This window comes from Calidris pugnax, unplaced genomic scaffold, assembly GCF_001431845.1.
Source record: "Calidris pugnax isolate Ruff unplaced genomic scaffold, ASM143184v1 scaffold178, whole genome shotgun sequence".
Classification (NCBI taxonomy): domain Eukaryota; kingdom Metazoa; phylum Chordata; class Aves; order Charadriiformes; family Scolopacidae; genus Calidris; species Calidris pugnax.
The window spans coordinates 1757711-1784588 of record NW_015090986.1 but is presented as its reverse complement, the minus strand read 5'-3'; the positions used below and the strand labels follow the sequence as shown (position 1 = coordinate 1784588).

General features: G+C 39.4%; 1 protein-coding gene across 5 annotated transcripts in view; it reads left to right on the top strand.

The window, feature by feature from the left end:
* Window positions 1-26878, top strand: part of PRLR (prolactin receptor) — a 164401-nt gene that overhangs the window by 72551 nt on the left and 64972 nt on the right. For all 5 annotated transcript variants that reach the window (XM_014953984.1, XM_014953985.1, XM_014953986.1 and 2 more), the window contains one exon: window positions 22241-22331. The gene's annotated coding sequence lies outside the window, so the exon portion shown is untranslated. The remainder of the gene's footprint in view (window positions 1-22240; window positions 22332-26878) is intronic.

Below are 26878 nucleotides of genomic sequence, written 5' to 3'. Positions count from 1 at the left end.
GGGGGGGGTTGCCCAGGCCCTGAACAAGTTTCAGCAACAAGTAATGCCGGAGCGTCTGCGTCATGGATGCGGCCGTTCCCCGTGCGCACGCTTTTCGTGGCACCGAGTGAGTCGGTGGCACGACCGTGCACCCGTCTCCTGTGATGGAGTGCAGCCTGCTTAAAAAAGTCCGACAACACGGATTAGCATCTGCCCTCGTTTGACGTGGAGCTTGCAGATCCTGAAAGGAAAACAAAATCTGGAAAAATGCGGTTAAGTGTAAAAGGCAGCAAGGAGCAAAACCTGATAGGTAATCCTGGTACTTTTTTGTGTTTTGAAATTGAACTGGAAGTCTGCCAGAGTAAATTTTCTTGTGCAAGACGTGATGGTTTCACAGGGCTACGTTTTCCAGTGGACTGAGCTCAGAAGGATATTTCAGGTCTCTGAATATTCATCTTTTTGAGAAGGGCTTTATATGGTTTTAAACTATTTCTATTGGATTATCATCTACTTTGTTGCCCTGCTGAAGATCTTTTTCAAATGTCTTCGAATTTTCATGGCTCCTGCTGAATTAACAACTGTAGCAAATGAATCAGGGTACTGGGGAACAAAGGTGGCTTTTGAAAGGTCTGGCCTTCATTTAGAGATTGTGGGAGCTTGACTTGTACACATTGCTTACCACAGTGAAGCAAATGGAGTTCAGCCACTTTCTTCAACTGCATTAGGATTTCAGTTCAAAACTTTGAGTCTCCCAGGCTTGTATTCTTCACCAGAATTAGACACGGGTTAATTACAGGCTCATAAAACAATAGAAATACTTTGTTCTTACTACCTCTTGGTTTTGTCTTGTTTGAAGCTAATATTCCAGACACTCAAATTTGGAAACTTTAATATGTTTTCTATAGATTCATGTACCTGCATATATATATATATATGTACACACATCTATACACTTTTTATCCTTCAGGTAGGATTTTGTTTGGGTTTTGTCCCAAAGTCTTGCTATGCAGTAACCTTCTTTCAAAGATCTACTGCACCATGAAAACGATGGTTTTCTATGGCTTCAGCTTCAGCACCACTTTCAGTTCCCATTTATTCCTTCAGTACAGCTGCCTTTCTGAGAGGTTGTAGGACCTCACAAGGTAGGATGAAAGAGAAAATCAACCTCTGCCATAGGTTCTTTGTTGGACTAAGTAGTTGGATTAATCTGACACTCTAGTAACTTCATTCACAAAGACTTTCTCATTTACCTTTTCTTGACCGGTCTCCTACACTTTTGGGGGGATGCCTTCATTCCCTGGTTTGGTCTCCATGCTGGTTTAGCTGTGATTGCTGAGGCATTTCTCCTCAGCCTGGCTCTGAGTTAGAAATCTCCTGTACATGAATCTGTACTTAATTCTGCTGCATGTGCAGGCTAGGCTAAACTTCGTTCATTTGAGACCATTCTTAACCCTTTTGAAGAACCAGCTCATGTTAAAATAATGTCTTTTATTGACTGGTCAGCCATATTCTACAATCTTCCCCCCACTCTAAATTACCACGGTGGAGCAATTCAATTAAACATTATGAAATCAAGGATTCAGATATTTGTATGAGTTAGATAATGAGAGAAGGAAGGTTCCTCACTTTTATGTCCTTCCTCCTACCTATCTTTTCAATTGCCTGACCTTACTGAAGAGGTCATTACCTCACTCTGAGAGAACAGTATCTCACAGTTCTGGTAGATACCAGTTGCTAATGGTTCTATTTAACATGACCTTTGATCCTTGTAAAAACTTACTTGCTAAGAAACTTTCATACCCAGTGAACTTTTTTTCCAATTACTCTTTAGCCCTAGGATTTTATCATAACTTCCAGTAGAGCCACAGGTAATTCTGTTGGTAAGAGTATCTTCGCAGACCATCTAATTGGACTTTAATATAACTGATTTTTCAGTTCATTGACAATACTGAAAACTATTTTTGAAGATATTGAGATGATCAGGTTTTCTTCATTGTGTCTTGGCAAATTGAAAAGACAAAACTTGAGGCAGAACAAAACATTCAGCTAATGCTGTCTAATCTGAAAGAAAATAATCTCATGTTAAGCTCTTTATTTTTTTAGAAATAAAGTGAATGATGAAGCTCTCACATTACAAATGTAAAAGTTTTCTTCATAAAAATCTGTGATGGCTGATTTCAGTGTTTCAGCATATTGTTTAGGTTTTCTTTCTCTTCTGAAACACTTTATTAAAGTTGGTACAGCTTATTTAAATGTTTCAGCTCACTTTAGCTTGTGAGTATGGATAAAAGTTCTAACCAGAAATTTTGTTCAGTATAAATAAAATCTGCTTTTCCTTTTCTGAGATTTACTATCAATTTTGGTACGGTCTGGACTAGTGCGAACTCTATTCTGAGAATCTTGTGACTACTTTTCAAATTGTTGCTTGTCTGTTATGAGTAAGAAGGAATACTTTCTAATCGCATAAGTACAAGGACTGTGAGACTTGCAGCTGTTGCATCCACCATCAAAACCTTTCTCCCGCTTTTTCAAGTATGAATATTGATAAACACCAAAATGATGTAGTCATCTGATCTTACCTGGGACATCACACCCTATTTATTTTTGGTTTCAGAATTACAAACTCTTACTGTCCTTTCAGTCAAATTGCATGGCAGTTTTCTACAGCTGATCAACATAAGTTTTATTAAGGATTAATTCAATTCATAGTGTATAGGCAGTAACTTCATGTTCTCAGAAGAAGCCTATGCTTGGTAGAATTCTGCACTGTTTAGTGCAGAATTCACTGACAGTGATGTTTTCTATACATACTGTATTCTTTTGGAATTTTCTTTTGTAGTAAAAAGGTTTCATATTATGAGTTACAGGATAGACAGTGACCTTGCAAAGGTTTGGTTTCATCTTTATTTCAAAATAAACTAAGGTGGATGTTTCAACTGATGATTCAGAAGAATTTAGATCAGAATTCTTAACATAAGAAATCAGGAAACAGTGAACCGTGAGGGAATTTGTATCAATTTCTGAGATTATGACTAAGAAGTCTAGTTGTAATGACAGTGATTCATCTGAAAGATGTATCTGGAGGTTAAATCTGGGAAAGTGTTTGGTAAGTTTACTTTTACTTAGAAATAAATATCCTCTTTTCCATCAAATTCAAACATTCAACTCAACTTTTATTTATTGTAAGAGCATTTATTAGAACATACACTAAAGTGTTTTAAAAAAGGAGAGAAGAGAGACAAGTTGAGAGACAAAACAACTGTGTCACAAATTATAATATTCACGAACACAGCTCACTGCCATGGAACAGTTCAGGTTGAGATCAGTCGTAGTTCAAACTTTGAAAATCCTCTGCAGGACTGCAAATTCATTTTTGCAAACTGCTTTATTATACGTATTTTTCCATATTTCACTGAAAATTGTGAAATTGGCAGGTAATAAAAAATGTATTTTAAAAGATCGTTGCGAAGATACAAACAAGTGTAAATTGCAAAGCACTTATGCGTTTCCATAACCCAGGCTTCTTGTCTTATACCATGGGCGTTGGGAGGGATGGAGTGTTCCAGAAGTATTTGCAATGAGCATTTACATTACATGAGCATTTCAGAGTAGTACTTAGAAGCTTCTTGAAGAGGAACAGTCACGTGTCCACCTATTGTAACTGTGGAGAATGCATGGAGGTGTCTGTGAGGTGCTCTGGTGCCACCAGATGAACTCTGCAACACCCTCTTCTTGTCTTATACCATGGGCGTTGGGAGGGATGGAGTATTCCAGAAGTATTTGCAACACATGAGCATTTCAGAGTAGTACTTAGAAGCTTCTTGAAGAGGAACAGTCACGTGTCCACCTATTGTAACTGTGGAGAATGCATGGAGGTGTCTGTGAGGTGCTCTGGTGCCACCAGATGAACTCTGCAACACCCTCTGTGGGACAGCCTGAACTCGGGCCACCCCTTAATGCAGGAACCACTATTGCCCCACCTGCAGCATGTACCTGCCGAGTGCAGCCTTGGCTCTGCCTGATGGCCTTTTCCCACTGCATGTACCCCCATACCTCACAGCAGTGAATGACCAACCAAGCAGAGCAGTCTGGTTAGAATCCTTTTAGGGCGGGCTGACATAATGCACCAAAAAGGAGCTGGGGGCTTGCTTTACATTTCTAACAGACCACTAGATTTATTTGTCTTTTTTTCTTTAGAGGAGTCAAGGGCACTCTGCTTTATTTTTGTTGTTTTCTCTTCCTGTCCCACTCTCGGATGCTGAATTAAAAATTTGAAAGAATGAATGTTTAAAATAAATGTTAAAAATACAGTTTGCTGTTTTTCAGGATTGAACTTAGGTATGTCTTATTGCCTTTGTATATGAGCTAGATTATCATTATGATTCCTCTGGCTTTACAGTTAGGGATCTCTGAAAAGATCTCGTTCAGAACATTTGTTACATCTGATATAATTTGTTTTCCTTCTCGTGAGTAATTTTCTGATCTCCTGGTTTTCAGCTCCCTGAAAAACTGAGGTAACCAGAGTGTTTTTAGCATGAGTTTTTTTCTAAGCACATTTGTTGTTCCTTCAGGGTGAAGTCATTCCATATCAGTACTACTTCTAAGCTGTCACATTGTCAGCCAGCCCTCCCAGTTTGGTATCATCCGCAAACTTGCTGAGAATACACTCTGTCCCCTCGTCCAGGTCACTGATGAATATGTTGAACAGGCCTGGGCTGAGTACTGACCCGTGCGGGACACCACTGGTCACAGGCCTCCAACTTGACCCCACTCCATTAATTAGAACCCTCTGAGTCCTGCCACACAACCAGGACTCAATCCACCTCACTGCCCCCTCATCTATCCCACACTTCCATAATTTTCTGAGAATGTTATGGGAGACAGTGTCAAAAGCCTTGGTGAAGTCAAGGTAGATGACATCTGCTGCTCTCCCATCATCTAGCCAACCAGTTACAACATCATAGAAGGCTATCAGATTGGTCAAGCATGATTTACCCTTGGTAAATCCATGTTGACCAATACCAATAACTTCTTGATCTTCAGTGTGTTTGGAGATGACATCCAACATGAGCCGCTCCATTACTTTCCCAGGGACAGAGGTGAGACTAATTGGCCTGTAGTTCCCTGAGTCTTCCTTCTTGCCCTTTTTGTGGACTGGTGTGATATTTGCCTTCCTCCAGTCCTCAGGCACTTCTCCTGTTCTCCAAGATATCTCAAAAATGATAAGAGGGTTGCTTAGCAATAACATCTGCCAATTCTCTCAGCACTCGTGGGTGCATCCCATCAGGGCCCATGGACTTATGGATGTCTAGTTTGGCCAGGTGGTCTCTAACCCAGTCCTCCCCAACAGAGGGGGAGTCTTCCTCTGTCCAGACCCTCTCCCTTGTCTCCAGGGTCTGGGATTCATGAGGGGCAGCTTTGGCAGTGAAGACTGAAGCAAAGAAGGCATTCAGCAACTCCGCCTTCTCTGTGTCTTCCACCACCAAGGCATCCACCTCATTCATGAGCAGGCCCACATTTTCCCTAGCCTTCATTTTTTTATTGATATACTGAAAAAAGCTCTTCTTATTATCTTTAACTGTTGTTGCCAAGTTAAGTTCTCCTTGGACTTTTGCCCTTCTAATTTTTCTATGGTGTGCCTTTGCTACACCTTGATATTGTTCATAAGTAGCCGACCCCCTTTTCCAGAGACTGTAGTCCTTCCTTTTCTCCCTGAGGTCCAGCCAAAGCTCTCTAGCCAGGCTGGCCGCCTTCTCTGTTGGTTTGTTTTACGGGACCTGGGGATGGCTTTATCCTGTGCTTTTGAGAGTTCCTCCTTGAATTATGACCAGCCTTCCTGGCCACCTTTGCCCTTCAGGACTGTCTCCCAAGGGACATTCTCAACCATTCTCCTAAACAGGCCAAAGTCTGCCTTACGGAAGTCCAAGGTGGCCGTTCTGCTGGCTCTCTGACTTGTTTCTGCAAGAATTGAAAACTATGATTTCTTGATCACTCTGCCCAAGACAACCTTCATCACTATACCTTAATCATCATATATATGCTTAGCCTAAATAATGCCAAATTAACCCAAGCTGTCTGTAATAATTACTAATGTATGTTAAAATATGGCTTATTGCTAATGATTATTATTTACTGTTTCGTAGCTTATTTTATGTCAAATATCTCACTTCACTCCTTTTTTGGGTGATGGAAACATAGATCTCTGCTGTGATTCTGAAAGATGAGGAGAAGGTGAACAAACTGAGGGAAATGTTATTAGAATCAGTTAAAGGAAAACTTTGATACATGATGGTGCAGGGCCCATTCCACCACCTCCTGCTAGAAGACCTACCTCTCAAAGTTCTGATGACCCTTGTTCCCAGGACCCCTTCCCCTTTTTCCAGCCATATGCCCCACTTGTCTCAGAAGTGTATTAGATCCCCAGGGCCAGGAAGTCCTCTGTTTGTCCATGAGGGTCACTATTTTGTCATAGTCATGGCCAAACCCCATGTGATCTCAGAACCCCTTGTAGTTGCTGACAGCTGAAAGCCTGCCTTTTTCTTTACCCCAGAAGCATATCAAAGGCCCTCACATATACATTTATATACACACACATGTACATACATATATGTGTGTTTGTAAAGATACATGTGAGAGTATACAAAATGTATAAATGTATGTTTTTACAGTTACACTTCTTTATAAATACATAACCATTATATTTATAAAGACTGTGTATAGAAATGATTAATAAGAGATGATGAAATTAAGAAAAAAATGAATGTAAATAGAAAGAAAATTAAGGGAAAGGAATGTACAGTTGAAGGGTGTTTGAGTATGTCAGAAAGAATGGGGCACCGTGAAAAAAAATTGAGTATGTATTGGGCAAAGGCTATTAGCTAACAAAGAGGCCACCAACCAGGCACAGCTGGTCCAAAGAACAGACCTGTGAATCTGACTGAAAGGGCCTCTTCACCTACCTTCAAACCAACCCCATTTCCATACAGTATTACTGGGGCAGTCCTTCAACTTTGTTCCTTTGCTAGAAAATACAGGTAATGTTGCTTACTAAAGTAGAAAGCCAGAACAAAAATCAACTTCAGAGGAATGTGTGTAGTTACACCTACACCCCAATGGGTTTTCCTAAAAGAACCATGTGCATTGGAAAAAAGATGGTTGGGATGGAATTTTAGAAATAAAAGTTTGTTGGAGAGGGTGGGAGGCAACTTTTGCCTACATCTCAGTGTGCTAACAGCTGCTTGTAATACCATGACAGGGATTGTGCTGCATGTGTTCCTTTATCCTTATGTTGATGTGGCTTTTATAGCACTTCTTGAAAGCATAATCCTGGCTGACTACATAGAAGACGGAATTATTCTGTTAACTGGTGGTGGTTTTTTTCCTGCTTAGGACCACAGGATTAAAAAAAAAAAAAAAAGACAACATTTAAAACATGAACAGCTTTAACAGCTTTGAAAGAAAAGAAACAGAAATGAATTGTCTGATGTTTGTTTTCCTATGTGCATGTAGTAGCAGCATGTTACTAGACTGGAACATCTGTTAAAAGATACTTACTGTGCTCCTGGGGAAGCAGGAAGTTTTGGGAATGTAAATCCCCTTTCTGAAAAAACAGGAGTACTGTTGATCTGAACTGAAACAGGGTGACTGCATGGCTTCTAAACCAAGACACTTAACACATAGGCAAGGCAGTAAGAAAAAGCTTTAGATGTAATAGGTGTTTGTGGCATATTCTAAACACAATAACAGTGTTATGATCATCTTAATGGTGATGCACATATTATCCAAATGTGCCTGGACTGTGTTTCTAAAAGGCAGAATGGGTTCTGAAACAGATGAGGTTTTTAAAACCGTTTTTTCTGCCTGAGTAATTACAGACCAAGCAGGGAATGGATGGTTTTAAACAAGCCTTTAGACAAGCTGTTAATGTAGAGTAATTTTCACTACTTTGTTGCTAATAATATAGTACAGGCCTGTGTCACGGGTTGCTTTAACAGGATGCTAGAAACCAAGAAGTGGGGATGTTTTACAGCACGCAGCTAAGATTTGCTACGTTGATGTGTTACTGGAGTTTACAATAAAGAGCTACAACCACAGCTGCCACAGTACTGTCAGAGTCAGCTCTGCGGATGTGAAACCTCCAAGCTCTGCAAGGATTTGGAAAGCCATGTCTGGGGATTGGTATAAAATGCCTCCGTTCAGAAAGGAAGACCATGTGAGGATGTCTACAGCAAAAGAAATATTTGACAATGGTAGTGAGCAGATGTTCACAGATACTAGTTGAAACTGTGAGAAAGGATCAGATAATAGACTACAGTCATTGAACTATCAAGGGGATGTTTTGTTCCGGTGAACTTTAAAAAGTGAACACTGTTGAGGACAGAATCTGCAGAACTGAAAATTTCTACTAGTAAAAAGACAAGAAAGGAAGAAACAGCTGTTTTTAAAGTGGTGTTGCTGGCCCTAGAAATTTAACAGCTGGATAAAAGTCTCTCACATCCATGATGTTTAGCAGTTGAAGACAGAGTGGGAGAAAAATAAGGATGGTAAACTGTGGTTTTTACATCATGCCCCCCAACAATGCTTGCACCCCCACAAAACACCAATTTGAACTTTACTAAACAGCTATTCAAAGCCCCTGGGAGCTGTCAGGCCAGTGGGAGGTGAGGTTAGCAGAAACACAATACCCAGACAGCTGGAGTATCATTAATAGTGCTCCTGGGTAAGACATAGCATTATTCTTTGCGGCAAGTCCATTATTCACCCATATGCATATTACTGCTATGTATAAACACTTATTAGTTCCAACCACAAAGCTTTAACTGTTGACCAGCCATAGCCCTAGTCTTCAATCCGGCTATTAGGAAAAGAAAGCTTAAAACAGATGAAAAATCTTGCGCTTTTTGTACAGCTGGGAAGCTAGTGATTTTTCTTCTCCTTATTTTGCTAGTGGCAATTTCCCTTGTGACCTGGCATCCCTGGAAGGTTTATCTTGAACTACCTCTACACAAAATCTTGTTGAGCACCAGCTGGTTGGAGATTTATCGGTCCCATTATGATGCTGTGTTCTGGCAAATGGTAATAACAGCAAGATCATTACGGTGACACCGTACAAGGTGCATTATGTGCCAGCGAACCAACCTCATATCGATACAGGCAGCACAGAAATAAATACAAATGAAAACAAGCACAACTTATTTCACAGTGGAAAGGAGGTTGGGAAGTTGCATCAGCTGCCCTGGGAGGTTCTGATTTTTTAAGAAAGCACACCATCATGTAGTAAATAAGTAGTAAAGATAGTAGCAAAAGAACTAAAAGGACCCCTCTTTGTATGCAAATTTTCAAAGAGCCCAGGTGGAGTACTAGGTGTATTCTACAGCCTCTCTTCAAAAGTTACATCATTTTTCTGAAGGACTTTTGAAATTAATAAACCACACATTAGAAGCGGGACTGAAAACAGGGCCAAAGATATGATCAGATGTTTCCCAGGCTGTTGCGGCCAAGCTGCGAACACTGGCAAAGCAGGAGGTCTGAGGGGTTGTTGAGTGACATGTCACAGCCCTCAAGGGATGGCCTTCCTCAAACCCTTAAAAAGAAAAGGATGGGTAGTGCCAGGCTGCATTCTGGCCACAAGAAGAAGTGAAAGAATAACAAATCCTACTGAACAGTGGAAAAGAAACAAGATTAAGATGGCCCATTCTACCACTAGAAAAGGAGATATATTTTAACAGGGCTGCTTCTGATTTTTGTTCATGGCTGCTCAGAATAATGTATCAAACCCGAACTGGATTCATTTGAAGTGGCCCCAATGCAGACAAGCATTCAGACTGAGATACTTTCAGCTATAACACAGTTTGCCCCCTGGACTCAAATGGAAAAACTGTGGAGGTCTGAACAACCGTACTGGATCTTTGTTGTAAAATTGTTGGAGAAAAGCATGAGCCTGATGAATAATTCTTGGCACCTACTTTGACCCAGCTGGATGTTACATTCAGAGACATCCTCATTCTGAGTTTGTAAGGCACAGCCTGCTATGTAAGGTGTAGATCACCAGCAAGTTGCCTTTGGGAGCTCATCTTCTGCCCCGAAAGGACATATGCTTACCTCTGCACCAGGTTCAGGGGAGCCATTCACATCAGAGAGGCCTTTTGGAAGATGTGTTCCCCTGCCCTTGTCAGGCTGCACAATTTGGGTTTGTTTCAGAAATCACAACTCAACTATCATTTATCCAATGGATGTGGTCTTTCGGGGAAAACCCATTGGGAACTTTTCCTAGTGCCCCTACACATGTTCCTCTAAAGTTGAGGTTTTGTTCTGGCTTTCCATTTTAGTAGGCAACATTGCCTGTATGGTGATCTGATTCGGTTTTCAGCAGTCTTGTTAACTTGTGGTCCCATACCTGTATTTCCTTCTTATTTAATTTTTTCTTCACATTTCGACTTTGTTAATTTCAGTACCTCTTATTAAGTGATCTTTCTTATCTAAACTTTTGCAAATACAAATTCATTTGCAACTGTAAAAAGAAGTATATGTATGCATTTATGCATATTTATACACCTCTCTCTGTATATATTTATAGAGATACTTACTTGGCTCTATGTCCTATGAGGGCCCTTAAGAAGCTTCCAGGTGACCAGGAAGGAGGGGTTTCAGCTGTTTGTTTGGAATTGTCCTGACTCTTCCCAGAACCTAAAAGAGGACAGGGGGAAAGGGAGACTAAATATTTTCGTTAGACAGAAGAGTGCCCAACAGTTTGTTTGCAATTAGTACCTCCGCGCTTCTGTTGTGTGAAGATTTTTAGCTGGTGGGTCTATTTAGTTGGAAGAAAGAAAATAAATTTATAACAACGCTAATTTAAATTTAATGGATGGGTAGCAGGCAGGAGAGTGAAGAATAGCTTTTATGATTATTGTGCAAATTTCTCTTAATCACCCATTGTTAGGCAATTAAAACTGAGACACCTATGCCCTCTGTGTGTTAATCACTTGATTATATTTATATTGATAAACTGCTGAAAGACACTGAAGTGAATATATGAGAGAACATGGAGATCAGTAAGAGCAACATAGGTTCCTCCCAAAAAGAAACAAACTTCTTAAAGCACTCCAGTTCCCTTCTAAAGAAGGCCAAACAAGTTTCAGAGACAGAAGAGCAGCTGTGATGTTGAACATCTGCACAGTGGTCAGGCTGTCACTGCAGTCTAGTGACATTTTCATAAATTAGCTAGAAACACATAGTCTGGAAAAAACTACTGTGCTGGATACTCAGGTCCTTGGAAAACCCTTTACAAGTGGTTACTGGTGGGTCACTGTCAATGCAAGAGGATGGATTGAAAACAGCTACACAAGATGAACTCCTTGGTGGGGCAACTAATCAGTATTTCATTAGTGACCTGGATAATGTTATACCAAGTGTATTTGCTAGACAGCAGTGAAAGGAGAGGACTTCCAGTTTACTGGAGAAGAGAAAGTGTTTATTTTAACAGGTTGTTGTATTCTTTCTGATGAAATAAGAAGTTACTCAGTATAAACAAGAGCAAGGTGCTGCTTTTAAACATGGGTACTCAATTGCATAAATGCAGGAAAGAGGTAGCTAGGATTCAAGAAGATATTTTGTATAAATAAGGGTTATAGTGCTACACCAGAGGAACAGGAGTCAGTAATGTCCTCCTGCTGCGCAAAAAGTAAGTACCATGCCAGCAATTATAAATAGCAGTATAGTTTGAGGTGTGCAAAGTGATTCTTTTATTTCCTTCAGTATTTTCAAGGCCTCAACTAAAATACTTCGTCATTTTGAGGAATGGTGCTTCATGAAAGATAGGCAGAGAGTCTGCAGGAGAGTAACAAGAAGATTTAAAGGTCTGGAGAATGTGGCATATAAGAAAATTAATCAAGATGATAAATCTAAGTAGGAGAAGACAAGAGTGATATATCTACAAAGTGTTCAAAGTAGTGCTTCTTCTTCTGCAGACAGTCTGTTGCTTTGTTGCTTTTAGACTGCAAAAAAAGTACTTGGATTAAGTTGCAGCAAGGAAGATATAGATCAGATATTAAGAACATTTTAATAATAAAGATAATAAAGCAGTAGCCTACATTGCTTAAGGAGATTGTGAAATTCCCCTAATTGAAAATTTTAAAGAAAGATTAAGCAAATCTCAGGAATGAAATTGGCATTTTTAATCCCTCCTTGGGGCACTTAATGGTCTAGATGACCTCCTGAATCCTCTTTTAGTCTATAATCTATTGAGAAACTTTTATGCATGAAATGATTGGGTTTCACATTCTTTGAAGCAGGAACCATATATTTTGTATTTGTACAGCGCAGAGAAGCAATCCAAGTGTAGAGACTATTGTAATTATAGAAGCTGTATAGCAATAATGATATCTAATCAGCATGTTATATTGGAACATAACTGTAAAAACATGAGTCACTGTGCTATCTGTGATGTGGTAGGTTGACCTTGGCTGGATGCCAGGTGCCCACCAAGATGCTCTATTGATCCCTCTCCTCAACTGCACAGGGGGAGAGAAAATATGATGAAAGGTTCATGGGTCAAGACAAGGACAAGGAGATCACTCACCAATTACTGTCACAGGCAAAACCAACCCATCTTGGGGAAATTAATTTAATTTATTGTCTATTCATACCTTGGCTGGATGCCAGGTGCCCACCAAGATGCTCTATTGATCCCTCTCCTCAACTGCACAGGGGGAGAGAAAATATGATGAAAGGTTCATGGGTCAAGACAAGGACAAGGAGATCACTCACCAATTACTGTCACAGGCAAAACCAACCCATCTTGGGGAAATTAATTTAATTTATTGTCTATTCATACCAGAGTAGGATAATGAGAAATAAGACCAAATCTTAAAACACCTTCTCCCCATCCCTCCCTTCTTCTCAGGCTCAACTTCACTCCCAATTTCTCAATGTCCTCCCCACACACAGTGCACAAGGATAGGGAAAGCAGGTTGTGGTCCATTGTCACATGTTGTCCCTGATACTCCTTCCTCCTCACATACTTCCCCTGCTCCAACATGAGGTCCCTCCCACGTGAGAAAGTCCTCCACGAACCCCAACACAAGTTCTTCCCACAGGCTGCAGTTCTTCACAGACTGCTGCAGTGTGTGTCCCTTCCATGGGGTGCAGTCCTTCAGGAACAGACTGCTCCAGCGTGGGTCCCCCACAGAGCCACAGGTCCTGCCAGCAAACCTGCTCTAGCATGGGCTTTCCATGGAGGCACAGCCTCCTTCAGATTTCCACCTGCTCCAGCAAGGGGTCCTCCATGAGCTGCAGGTAGATCTCTGCTCCACTGTTAACCGACATGGGCTACAGGGGAGTAGCCTGGTCTTCACTACGTGCTGCAAGGGAATCTCTGCTCCAGCTCCTGGAACACCCAGCTGTGTCCATTGGTGGATCCTGACATTGGCTTTGTCAGACATGGGGGAGGCTTCTGGTATCTTCTCACAGAAACCACCCCTGTAGCCTCCCTAATTTCAGAATTGCTTCGCATCATCCCAATTATCTTGGCTAATTTGAACTTTATTGAAAATTGTGGCTGTGACTGGTATAGGTAAAAATCAAGTTTTGATATGATCTGTAATAGAAATCAGCCATGATAAACTCTAGTTTATCATTTCAATATCTTTTTGTCAATATGGTCACAAAACCAATTTTAGTCAAGAATTATTGTGATTGGTATCATATTTGCAAGGCCCTTAGTGTTTGCTTTCTCCCAGACCACTGAGCAAGAGGTACTCAGATCAGATGGTTACAATACTGCATGCCATTGAACTCAAGGGGCTCTTGGATTTCTTACTGTTTTTCTTTATCCATCAATTGCCATACAATCATAGAAAGTGTAGCAGGTATTAATACAAACGTGCTGTTCAGCCCCTTGGGAAAGGGGAATACTCTCTAAATGAATGATGTCCAATCTATTGTGAAATGTCTTCATTAAAATGACTTTTAATGCCTTTTAGACTCTGTTTAGCTAGTAAGAATATTAACAGTATATCATGTACGTGCCACTGCCTGGTTTTTATTGGCAGCTGTAGTCTAGAAGAGATGATATGCTAACAAATGCTTTCTCCTGAAGAACTACGATGTAAACACTTTACTAACCGGCACAGTTTAGAGAAGAGAGTTCAGGCAGCAGATGGAAGTGGGAAGCTATTTACAGCACACATTGATGTTACACAACAGTTTTTGGAAGAAAATATGGAAAAGAGTCTTTCATTAACTAAAACTGCAAGGGGAATTGTCTACATTACACAATGCTAAAAAGCAGAATATGTTAACCCCTGTGGAGGGTTACATTAATGCAGTGATGTTAATTTAAATGCTGGAGCTAATTTAGTCGGAACTAGCTTGATTATCTGTGGATGGTACTAATAATGACAGGTAGATGGACACTTAATTTTGTGTTTCAAACACAAGAAACCCAAGTAGGATTTCACAACAACAGTATAAATCAGGGGTGAGCTTGTTGAGGTAAAGTGGTTTATGGTTTAAAGCAGGGTGAGTTTTATGAGACTCAGGCCTTTAGAAAGGCACACTTTTTGAAGCAGTGCATCACCTGACTCCATAGAGACTGTGAAGGAATAGTGCAGGTATTGAATAGTGAGTTTTAATATATGTTTTTGCAAACAAACTCTAAACTCAGTTACAGATTATTTTAATTTTTAAAATTGCACAGTTACTTCTTTAAATGATTTTGTAATTCTTTTAAGATTAATTTAAACTGTTTTATTTCTGAAACAAACTTGCATGTTTCTTTATGTCTTCCACAGTTCTTTCAATATAACTTCTTTCAGTCTCACTTTCTAACCTCCTGCTGTATAATGGAACATATAAATTAATTACATATATGAAGAAGTATTGATGTAAAATCTTGGGATGTTTTATTTTTTGAAACACAAATGTTCTATAGGAATATTTTAAAAGGTCTTTTTTTTATTATTTGGAAAGGAGATGTTTCTCATTATAATTTTTAATCAGAAATTCTAGTTAAAGTAGTTGAGAGGCTAGGACATTCATTTTCATGAGTTTTTAAAGAATCAGCTCCAGGTCCTTGCTTTCTTTCAACTTGAGTAGAGCCTTTAACTGTAATATTTTATGCCCTAGTTGATTTATCTTGCCCACTAGGATAAAAGTACTATGATACCTTTCTTTTTTTTTCCACTTTGAATGAAGTCTCAGTAGCTACTACAGAATTATTCCACCTCACATCACCAAGTTGTTAACTAGCGCTAATATTTATGAAAAATGAAATAGTTGTATTTCTTTTGTCAGTAGTTCCACTCTTCATAAGTAATACAGTATTAACTGTAGCAGGGATCCTGGCTGCCCAGCATTGTAGATGAATGTTTTTGCTGCTGGATTATGATTTGCTTTTTGCTCTCTGGTTCAATTAATATTTAATAACTATACAAAGGGGAACAGTTCCGGCAGGCTGAGCTGAGATACAGAAGTTGAGACTTGTCCATAACTCAGTAATAATGGCATTGGTTGGGGTTTTAGAGATTGTCTGACCGTCCCTGGACTTTTAAGGGCCAGTGCTAATCTAATCATGCATACTTTTGATGGAGGCATGAGGGGCTCTGGTAAAGAGATGTAAAGAACAGACATGCTCAATTGGCCGTGTCTGACTTCATTCCTGCAGATACATCCTGTGGCAGGCAGGGTTAGTTTGCTGCTGTGTTGTAGCAAATGAACTTTGATGGGCTCTCTGAATCTCAAGGATTAGATTCCTGTGTAAGGTTGCTAGAAATGAGATAAACTAGTCATGGGGCCTAGACATGCATTAAAATCATGGAGTATTACGGAAGCAGGACAAGCACTGTTGTGAACCTCTGGGAGGAACAGAGAAGAAAACAGGAAAAGTTTTTTAAAATTGCATTCAATTGGGATTTAGGAATTGCTACCCAAAAGAAGCAGTCCAGAAAGCCTATGACATAGAAATGGACATGGCTAGGAAATTTTATGTTTTATAGAAAAGGGGCAGTTTAAGTCTTGGAGTATGCAAATGAAGAAGCACTCCAGAAGAGGTTGCTGGAAATTTTTATACTGGGAAAAGATTGCTAAGGCATAGTAAGGAGTGTTTTCATTTTGTAACTGTTGTGGAAAGAAGGGATAGTACAAAAGGATTGTATCAGGGCAATACAGAATTGTTGAAGGCAACCCTTTGAGGGAGAAATGTACCTGGGTTGTGCCCCAAGAAACAGGAACAAGGCATTCCAGCACACCTCACATTCATGCCTTCATATAGCTAAAGTAAGGCATCACCAGAATGAGGTGGAATTGTTAATAAAAAGATGGAGACAACTATTTCACCAAAGCCAGGAGCTCAGTGGTTGAGACACTCATTGTACCAAGGAAGACTTGCATTCAAGTTCTTGATCTGAATCAAGGAACAGCAGGGTTTGAGACTGTATTTTCTATAGCCTAGTATTGTGCTGTTTGAATATCTGGGAAAACATGTTTTCTTTAATGGGACAAACTTGTAGTGATCTTTGTTTTGCTTCTCCTTCAAAGCTGAATCCATCGAAGAGCAATGAAGGCTCTGTTTAAAGCTGGAGCCTTGCCAATAAATATCATTTCTCTACATCTGTTAACATCTGCTCATGCTGTGTCAGAACTCAGGTTTGAGTTCCATTCCCCTGTATCCCAGAATCCAACCCTGAATACTGCAGCACCAAAGTCTTAAAACATCCTCCCTTGCAGCATACAAACTGGCAGGTCAGTGTGCTACAAAATACACCGTTCACTATCACTGCAGAGCGGATTCTGGAAACAAAGGAGTGGTGAATACCTGATTGATGTTTCCTGACTCCAGTAAAAATTAATTAGCAAGTTCAGACTAGAACTCAGAAAAGCAGCTTTTCTCCTCCCTTTTCTAGTTCCTGCAGTACAGGTCAGCTGAGTAGCGGCACCCTGAACTGAGTTACTCGCTAATGCCAGAAACTAGCAATAGTGAAGGAAAGAATTATTCTAGAGTGTAGGCACCAATCTCAAGTGGAAGGGCTGTCTATCCCCTTTCAACTGAAAACTATAGTTTTTTGTGGATACAAGAGGTGGGTTTGAGTTGATTCAACACCAGTGCCTAGTATCAAAGGTTTTGGATAAGATTTTAGGTACAATGTGTATGTGTCCTTATTGGGTTTTTGTCTGACATTTGATGTGAAGTAAGAAAGAATATTAGGCTCGAATAGGTGTCAACTAAAAGTATGTCCATTATACATTGCTTATAATAGCAAAGCTGAAGAAATTCCAGCCCTAAGATTTTATTTCCTACCCCTATCACTGTGTCGTGCCAATATAGCTGTTTGTTTAGTGACAGTTTAAACTGAATCACTGAGATGACTGAGGCTTTAAGAAAAATTGTAGGTTACTTTTTAGTATACACCCTTTCCATGATTGCCTCATAGACCCATAAGCAGCTGTATCAACCCAACTCTGTAAGTAGGAAACTGCAGTATGGGAAGGGCCGAAAGTTTAGTTAGGAAAGCTTCCTGAGATAGCTGTATTGGTCTACATCAGTGTGTTGTAGAATTACTAGCAGTTGAAAGAGAGGTCAGTATAACCTACACTCCTTGTATGGCGTGTGTGTCTGAGCTGAGGACTGTGACCCTGGTAACTGAGGAACTGCTGCCTTCATTCTGATGACTAGTAATAGATGGTACTTGACACAAACCTGAAATTTCAAGTTTCTATACACAAGAAATCACAACTTTATATGTACTATGCATCCAAAACCAGGTAGATATGGTCTAGAGTGTATGGGTTAGATACCTTTATTAGGAGACAATTTTCACTGAATCTGTAGGATTTTGACCACCCACACCACACACCCATTACCATTTTTTCCACCAGACCTTAAAGATTTCTTCTTCTGACTGTGAGAAGACCAGTAGCCGCAGCTTAAGGATCAACATCATGTTCCCAAATTTTTTACTTCTCATACTTTTCTTATGGTATCTCATTGTGTGGGGATCCTACTGCTAATTAACTGTAACAAACATATTTGAGAAAAGTGCTGTTTGTGTATTTAGCTGATTTTAATCCTCTCAAGAAAGTCTTTCCTTGGTTCCCACAAATAATAACTAACTTTTCCCAGTTCACAGGGATCTGTGTGGCTGTTTTCTGGAGACAGGTAGCTGAGACACAGGTCACCCAGGTTTGGAAGCTCTTCTTCAGTTGTGTGATGGACTCTCTTTACAACTCTTGCCTAGTAACTCCATGAAAGTCTGGGTATGTCATCACAGCTGTGCTAGCATTTGTAGCGTGAGCTGTCTTCATTTAAACAGGCATGAGGGGAACTTGTTGCAGGTGATAAGTGATATTCGTGGCTACATAAAAAATGCCTTTACTGCATTTCCAATCTTGTGTTTTGCTTTTCAGCTAACTGCTGTTAACAGATGGCTTAGTAGGTTCAATAGGCCAGTGACTGTGTAAGGCCAGCCTTAATGGCTACAAATAAAAGCTAGATATATTTTAATAATTCTTTGATAGCAGTCAGTAAAGAACTAGTTTTCCATCGGCTTTTACATTGTCACCTTGATGTTAACTTTTAGCTACATCCTCATACTTGAATCAAAACTCCACAGGGATTATCCTTAGCTTTTGCCTGAAGGAAGGGTACTCTAAACAGGTTGGATTTAAATGTGATTGCATAAGAGTTTAAACCATCTCCACCTCCTCACTTGTTCTTTCACTGATACTCATCTGATTTGTCCAAAGAGATAAGGTTAAAAAAAAAAACAACAAGCCTCTACAGAGAGAAAAGTGATTGGTTTTAGTTCCTTGAACTGATTCATTGCAGGTTCGGATGAGTACTGGAAAAGATGCTACAGAGAAGGTACAAATATCTGGAGTTTATTGGGTAGGACTGCTGAAATTAATTCAAGTAGTAGAACCATACCACATAAACTGACTTAACTGTTCAGCATCACCAAGAAAGGCCAGAAGAAAATTATCTTCTATGACAAAATGTGAAGTGTTTTTTTTTCAGGTTGACATCTGTAATTTATAAATAGGTTGGAAGTTGTTCTAACAATCTCTCTCTCTCTCTAGAAATTTCTTTTGAAGACAGCAAATGACATTAGCCATACTGACCCCATATTCTGCTCTACAGTTGGAGTAACTTTGCATGTTAAAATCCTGTGCCCTATTTTGGTTTATATATCATACCATGCTTTAGGTATTTTCCTCTGTTCTAATCCATATAAGGAAAAAGTTAATATTATAGTGAGTTTTATGGGAATAACTTCAGACTGGTGTAACTAGAATGGTTGCCTCTCCCTTGCTCAAAATGTCCTGTCTCTTTCCTAACTAATAATCTCAATCCTGTTGTGCTACCAGAATGAAATAAGCACCTATATTGTTTATTCAGCTTCCTGAATGTTGAGCAGTCAGTATCCAATGACTGATAACTCATAGCTCATTAAATTCCATATAAACTACCTCATGGGAAACATTTAAAGGATTAAATCGATGAATTAATGAGTTAGCATTTATTCATTTTTTATTTCAGCTACCTAATTTTAATAGACTTAGTTAAACTTGCCTGCTTTTATTTCCTAATCCAGTTCACAGCCTGCTAGTGTAGGCACTAGTGAGGGTTAAGTTGAAGCAAGAAACATTTTTGTAAATCAGTGCCATTCTGAAAACAGTTGTTGGGTTTGATACAGCACTCGTAGATTAAAACCTGCCTCCTTGGTTCTGCTGCTTTCCCCACAAGGAACCTCCCACCCTGAGCTTGGTGGGAGGCTAATTCTCTATCCACCCTGAAAGTCAGGTCCGGGCGTCCTCGTCCGCAGAATGCGTTGTTAATCAGGCGGCACGATCCTGCTAAGCTACAGAGTAGCTTAAGAGTTAGCTCTTGGCTACTGTCCTAGCCCAAAGGCTGCGTGAGCATTTCTCAATACTCGAGACACAATGCAGAGCAGCAGCATGTGTGTCACTGCAGCTGCTGGCCTGCCAAGCGCAGCGTTCCACATGGGGCAGATGATGTCCATGCCCCTCTCCGCCTTTTGTTTCGTGATGCCTTGGTCCCCAACTGTGCTAAAGAGATTTGTCTCAAAAAATTCGTTCATATTTTCCTTTAGAGAATCAATTAATGCAAACATTCTGGAGTGTCTTACAAAACAGATTTCTTCCCATCTAAAACATAAACTGAAATCAACTGACAATTCGCACTGAAGCTGTCTTCTGTGTTGCCTAAAATAGACCACTGAAGTTAAAAATACATAGGCAAGACTCTGTGTTAATTTTACAGTCAAGCAAAGACTCTGTTTCTTTGTTTAGCTAGTTGGAGAATTCCACAGGCAAGGCACATGATACAGTAAAACACGGCACAGCACCAAACAATGAAGACTGCAGGTGCACTTAAAGTGCAGTTTGTTCAAAAGTCCAGTTAAAGCTGAACATCGAGATCCCCTGGAGACATACCGAAATAATACTGATTTACAGGTATGCTTTCTGCTAGAAAACTATTAACTAATTTAATCTTCAGTTGATCTCTAAAACTTAAAAATAGCCTGACCCTGTTACAACTCACCAGAAGTCAACAAGAATAAATTTGGTCAGAAGAATATATAGTTAAACAGCTACATAGTTCTTTAAAAAAAATCTATCATGGTGACTCTGAAAGGCCAACTCTGAGGATTGATATTGTTGTGCTAGTTCTTTAGGAAAACAAAATGAATAATCATTCTATCCTGAAAATTTTTGTTCGGTCTTACAATTTTCCACCAAGTATTTTCACGGGAAAACACTGCTTTTCTTCTGAATGTAGATATATTTCAGACTTTTTAATAGACAAAGAGCTTTTCATAAGCTTTTTAAAGGACCCAGTATGAGTGCAGTTTCATCTTGTTCATGTCCTTGAATGTTTTTTTTTGTTTGTTTAAAATATGCATTGCTGTTTCTATATGAGAATTATATCCTCTAATCTTCTCAGCTTCCACGGAGAATAGATATGACCTAGCAGGCAGAGGCATTAGGTGTAGATATAGTTCTGTTGAGTTCTGTGTAAGAACATAGGCAAGCCAATTTTTTTTTAGCAGAATCAGGCTTTGCTAGATCAGCATATGTCACAGGATCTAACATAGAATAGCTGAAATTTAGATTATGTCAGGTGATTCTGAATTTGATTTTGTTAACCACAGCAATTCCAAAATGGAAAAGCATCCTAAAACTTTTCTTGAGGTACAGTGACCACTTTAAATCCCAAGGCAATATTTCTTTGTAAGGGTTCTTGAAGGTCTGAGTTACATTAATGATATAATACTCCTTAACATATCTTTTCTTTGAAAACCGTCTTAATTTTCTGCTCAGAGTTCTGTTTAAAACAGTAAGTGCTTCAAGAATGGATTAAAATACACTGTAAATCTCCAGTGCTAATAGTGTTTCTTTAGAGGTGTTTCCAAAAGACCTCTGGAGAGAGCAATACCTCATGTGCTGTTGCTTGATTAATTCCTGATGATGAAAGAAATAATGAAATCACTCCTGAGTAAAGTGACCAACAGTTGTCATGGAGGTAAATAGGATGAGAAAGTGGCAATCCTCCATGGCAGTTTGTGTCACATGATAGCTTAGAGCCATTCACACAGTGTGTTAAACATAGTTAGGTACAAAATGGTAGATAGCAAGGAGTGAGTAATGAAGGTAAGTTTTACAGAGTGGAGGCTGTGTCCCTGACTGTGAGAGCTGCTGAGGCTTCAGAGAAGATGAGCAACTGGATACTGTCAGTGTGATGGTGTAGGCTAACATAAGATCTCAACAAGCTTGCCTCTGTAACAGGGTAATTTTGCCTACAATCTCTCTGTACATCATTACAAAACGCATTCTTACACATTCAGTATGTTCCTACATTTTATGAATGCTGAAAAAATAGAAGAGTGCTGAGATCTACAGTATTTGTGGAGGAGCTGAACTCAGAGTCTTAATGTGAGGAGAATCAGTCTGATTATTTAGAAAGAATAAGTGACTTAATTTTTAAGTAATGGCATAAGGAGAAAAATTATTAAAAGCCTTTTCATATGGGGGTTAAAGTCATAGGAACAAATCACCAGACCCTCAAACCAGAAAATCAGAAACTTAAAAGTAAACAATACCCTTTCTGTTCTGAGCATCATGCTTCTGCCAAGATAAATTATCGGGGAAAATGTCTAAATAAGGACTTTATGGTAGGTATCTATAAGGAGAAGCAAGTCATAAGCCGAAAATTGACACAAGATATTTTTTTGGTGTCAACTGACAGGGGGAAAGCCACAACCCTGCACTTCAGCCAGGAGATTTGGAGTCAAAGAAGGTTTCTGAAATCTGTGCAAGCTGCCTAAGAACAGAGCCTGGTAAGATCACGCGGTTACTTCTGCCCTTTTTCTGGATGATACGTATTATCTCAAATTATTTGGATAAATAGATGAAATGTACTAGCCCCAGATGTGCAGATGGTACTAGATGTTCTGATTTTTCCTTTCATCCTTGAACTCTGTGTCTGCAAATAACGTGGGAATTACTTAAGTAATAAGAAGTAGAGTATGTGGAGTGCCGCCCTGCTGCAAGTATCCACCTAGAAACTTAAGCTGTGGGCAAGCTACTGCTGACACAAAATTCCTATTACCTAGGATTATAGAATATGTCTGTATCATATCATCACCAAAACTGTATGTAATCTTTGAATTTGAGTTTTAAATGGAACATTTCTTCAAAAATTGTAATTCCCAGTGTTTTAAATAAAATCATGTGTCTGCCCCACCGTTTAAGTATTGGAATAATCAGCCTATATTTTAGTAAATATCCACTAGGTTTTGTGTCTAATGAAAAGAGACACAGAGTTGAAAGGAGAAACTCCAGAGGAAACACTTAAGAGACATTTCAGGCTTTGTTAAGAAGCAGACATAGGATCAAGTCCATGTAAAAAGAATATTTGAAAGTCAATTCTATTTAATATAATGGAACACCCTGTGTCTTTGAACTAGGTCTGTTATTTCTCTATTTGGGTTTTTTTCTTACAGCTAGATGTGGTGCTACATCTATGTATGTAGGTAATTTCTTTTCAAGTATTTTCCTCAGATTTACAGAATGAAGTTGGACAAGCAAGCCCTGCAAGGCCATCTGAAAACTTTGTATGTCTTTAGAAACAATTATCAGCAGAAAAAAAAAAAGTAGTTTTTGTTTACAATCATTTGTTCTCACAAAAGCTGTGTGTGTTTGCTTGGCATTTTTATTTTGTTGAGAATGTGTATAATTTTGCGAGGTTTGTGAGAATTTTACTCCTTGAATAGAAGAAATAAACCCAAGTTTATAACTTGAAACTGTATATCTGAGAAATAAGATATTTCAGTTAACAAACATTTGGTTTTAAACTTCAGAACATCTTTGAAGCAGATGAAATTATGAATTGGCAAACATCTAAGCTAAAGCCAATCTTTGTAAGACAATACCAGAATATAATTTTAAAGATCTGAGAACCACAAAAACAAGGGTGTTTTAGAAACAGTGACACAAAGCCAGGCCGCTACATACTGCCTACAAATCTGAGAACAGTGCCCCAAATAGCTAACACACAGCAACACACAGAGTCGGGTTTCAGAGTTGTTTTTCATTTCATAAAACTGTACAGATTTCAGTAGATGTTTAACTTTTTGCCTGCATTGATTTGTACAGTTATACATCACTTGGGGTTTTTATTTTTTCAATGTTTCACACAAGATTTCTTTTTACAAATGATTTGTTGAGTTCCCATGCTAATGTTGGGAAATGGGGAATCTCCATCACATAGCTGTGTAGAAGCGATATAAAAAAGCAGAGCATGTAATTATAAAACCTGTTTGTTCTTGAATATTATGAGATGACTCAAGAATGTTGTATATATAGAAAATATGTTAAAGGGGAAAGATGCAGGCAAGTATGCACTGTGCAGAGTAGTTTAGAAAATTCACAGAACTTCAGGACAGGTCTTTTAAGGTAAATACAAATACAGAAATAAAGGGAGAGTAGAATTAAATGCTGAAGTAGTTTAAGCTTGACTAGTCTGATACCTGTCTGTGTAGAAGTGCAGGAAATCTCATCTAATTTCAGTGAAGCGTATCTTTTGTTGACACATAGGAAACTATGAGATTGAAAAGTGAGATTTAGAAAAGGATTTGTAGGACTGTACCTCAGTCAGTAATGACACTAGCAATGAAAGGAAAGCTCTTGTGTAGGAGAAGGTTAGCTTTGAAATTCCTCAGGGTAGAGTTGGATCTGAATCTTTAATACCCGTTTTAATCACTTGGAAACAAAAGCTAGGAATATGGTGATGAAATTTCCTGGTCATGCAAAGTGCACGCTCAGTGTCGAAGTGTTTTATGGGAAAAACTGGGTGACCTTGAGAACTACAGTAATGTAAACAGAATGAAATTCAGTAGTACAAAATGCAAATCCAATGGAATGGAATGCGAGGACTCAGAGTGGACTAATAACAAAAATTAGTGTTTCAGCCAGAAGCTCATTAGCTGGAAACACAAGCAAATTACTTTGGCAAGTACAATCCTAGGAGCTTTGGCTTGCCTCAGCTGAATTATTTCTAGCAGAATTAGAGGAGTGATAATGATGTTATGCAAAGTTCTATGAACACATCAAAATAATTTGTTAAGTTCTACTCATTCATATTCAAGAAACATGAACTATAATTAGTGCAGAAGCAAAGAAAAGCTCTATTCTTACTATTCTAGTAACCTTTCTTACAAGAAGATACCTCAAAAATAATCTTTTTTACCCTGGCAAGAAGTCTGAGAAGGAATAAAATTATTGAATCATAGAATGGTTTGGGATGGAAGGGACCTTTGAAGATACTGAGTTCCAACCCCTCCTACCATTGGCAGGGGCATCAAAGCCCCATCCTACTGTCTTCTCTCTGAGAGGGGACATTGTAGCTTCCATTAAAGCAATTGAAGGGTTGATCACCTCCCAGTAAGAACAGTGAGAGCCAAAGAAGTAACTGCTATTAAAAAGTATCTTGATTAGTTCATTAACAGGCTTATGCAATATGGTTATTCGTAATAGCAGGTGGCTTGGCTGAATCAGGTGATTTATTCCAACTTGTGTTCCCACATGTTGCCTCTGTAGAGAAGTCTGTGAATGATCCTTGGAAGTCAGAGTGCTGATATATTACAGATCTACCTTAAATCAAAGTGTTTTTTTGAAGACTGAACCATGACACTTGCGTCAGCTCTTTGGAGTTGTCTGGTTCCACTGTTTATTTCATTGCCTGCAGGACATGTATTCATTGCAGATCTAGGCAGCCGTCAGAGCTGGTTCATGTGTGCAGGGGTGTTAGATTTTCTCACTCTTGAGCTTTTGGCATATCAGTGAAAAATGTGAAAGGCTTAATTTTGCCTTTGTGAAGCTGAGGTGCTGCCTATGGTGGGAACAAAGTGCTTTATGGCAGTTAGGGAGACCATGATACCCTCAAGCCCTGTGGTTTTGATGGTTGAGCAGCACCAGCATGACAGGTCTGGCCAGTGCTCCTCCAGCTTGCCTGGCTGTCTTTGCTGATGTGTGCAAGTGAAGGGAGTTTTTTGGGGAAAAAATGGGAAGAAAGGAAACAGACATAGGTCTATAATCCCACCTTTCAGACACCTCTTCAGAGTGCTGTTGCCCATGTTAGTGGTAACTGTCACTGAGTTTATAAAGCTCTATTTTGTTGACCTCTTCCTTAGAATAGTACAGGTTGCCAGAGTGCCAAGTGGGGCAGGTGCCTTGAACTTGCGCTCTTCTTTCCATGCACTATTGCTTTTCTCCCATATGTATAATCCCAGATAAAGGTTTTGGGAACTTTGTTTAATAATCGTGCATGTTTAACTGTCATACTAAAGAGAAGACTATATATGTTTCTATAGCCCAGCTCTGTACAATGGAGGTAAGATTTTCATATTCTCTTAGTTCCTTACCCCATTTTTTCATCCAGCATCCAGCAACATTCCTGACTGTCCAGCACTGTGGCAATCTGCAACATGCACTTGAGTGGGAGTGGTAATTTCAGAAACACTTCTGGCGTTTATGCACTTCTCACAGACCTCTTGGAGCCCTTGTGTAATACTTTTCTTCAATAAAGAAAACTAAGTATAAGTATTAGTCATAAAAACTTAGTGACATCGTGTAGTTTGGTGGGTTAGGCAGCTTGCCTGGGTTCTGCAGAGTGCAGTTTGGTGTTTTTCGGCTTTGGCAAGTTCAGGAAGGATTGGGTTGGGTAAGTGTGTTGGGTCTGGCTGGGATGGAGTTAACTTTCACCGAAGCAGCCCTCATAGGGCTGTGCTTTGTGTTTATAGCTAGAAAGGTGTTAATAACACACCAGTGTTTTGCTACTGCTTGAGTAGTTCTGGCACAGCATCAAGTCTGTCTCTCCAGCAGCCCTCCTCCAAAGGCTGGTAGGCTGGTGGTGGGCAAGAGTTTGGGAAGGGACATAGCCACAACAGCTGAACTAAGCTGACCAAAGGGATATTCCATACCATATGACTTCTGCTCGGAAATAAAAGCTAAGGGAAAGGAGGAGAGGAGGGGGCAATAATCATTAAGGCATTTGTCTTCCGGAGCAATCTCTATGCATACTGACGACCTGCTTCCCAGGAGGTGGCTGAACATTGCCTGCTGATGAAAAGTATACAATCAATCTTTTGGTTTTCCTGAACATCTCTGTGCAGCCTTTGCTTTTTCTTTACTGAACTACTGCGGGTACTGGCTTATTAACTAGAAAACCTGATGAGAACACATACATTATATATATACTATTCAAGGAGATGACAGATTTTCTCCACTCTCTTTTGTCTCCCTTCATAAATTCTTAGAGAAATGTAGCATAGCACAATTTGATTTTACAGTCATCAGTCATGCAACTGGCTATAACTTTTTAGGA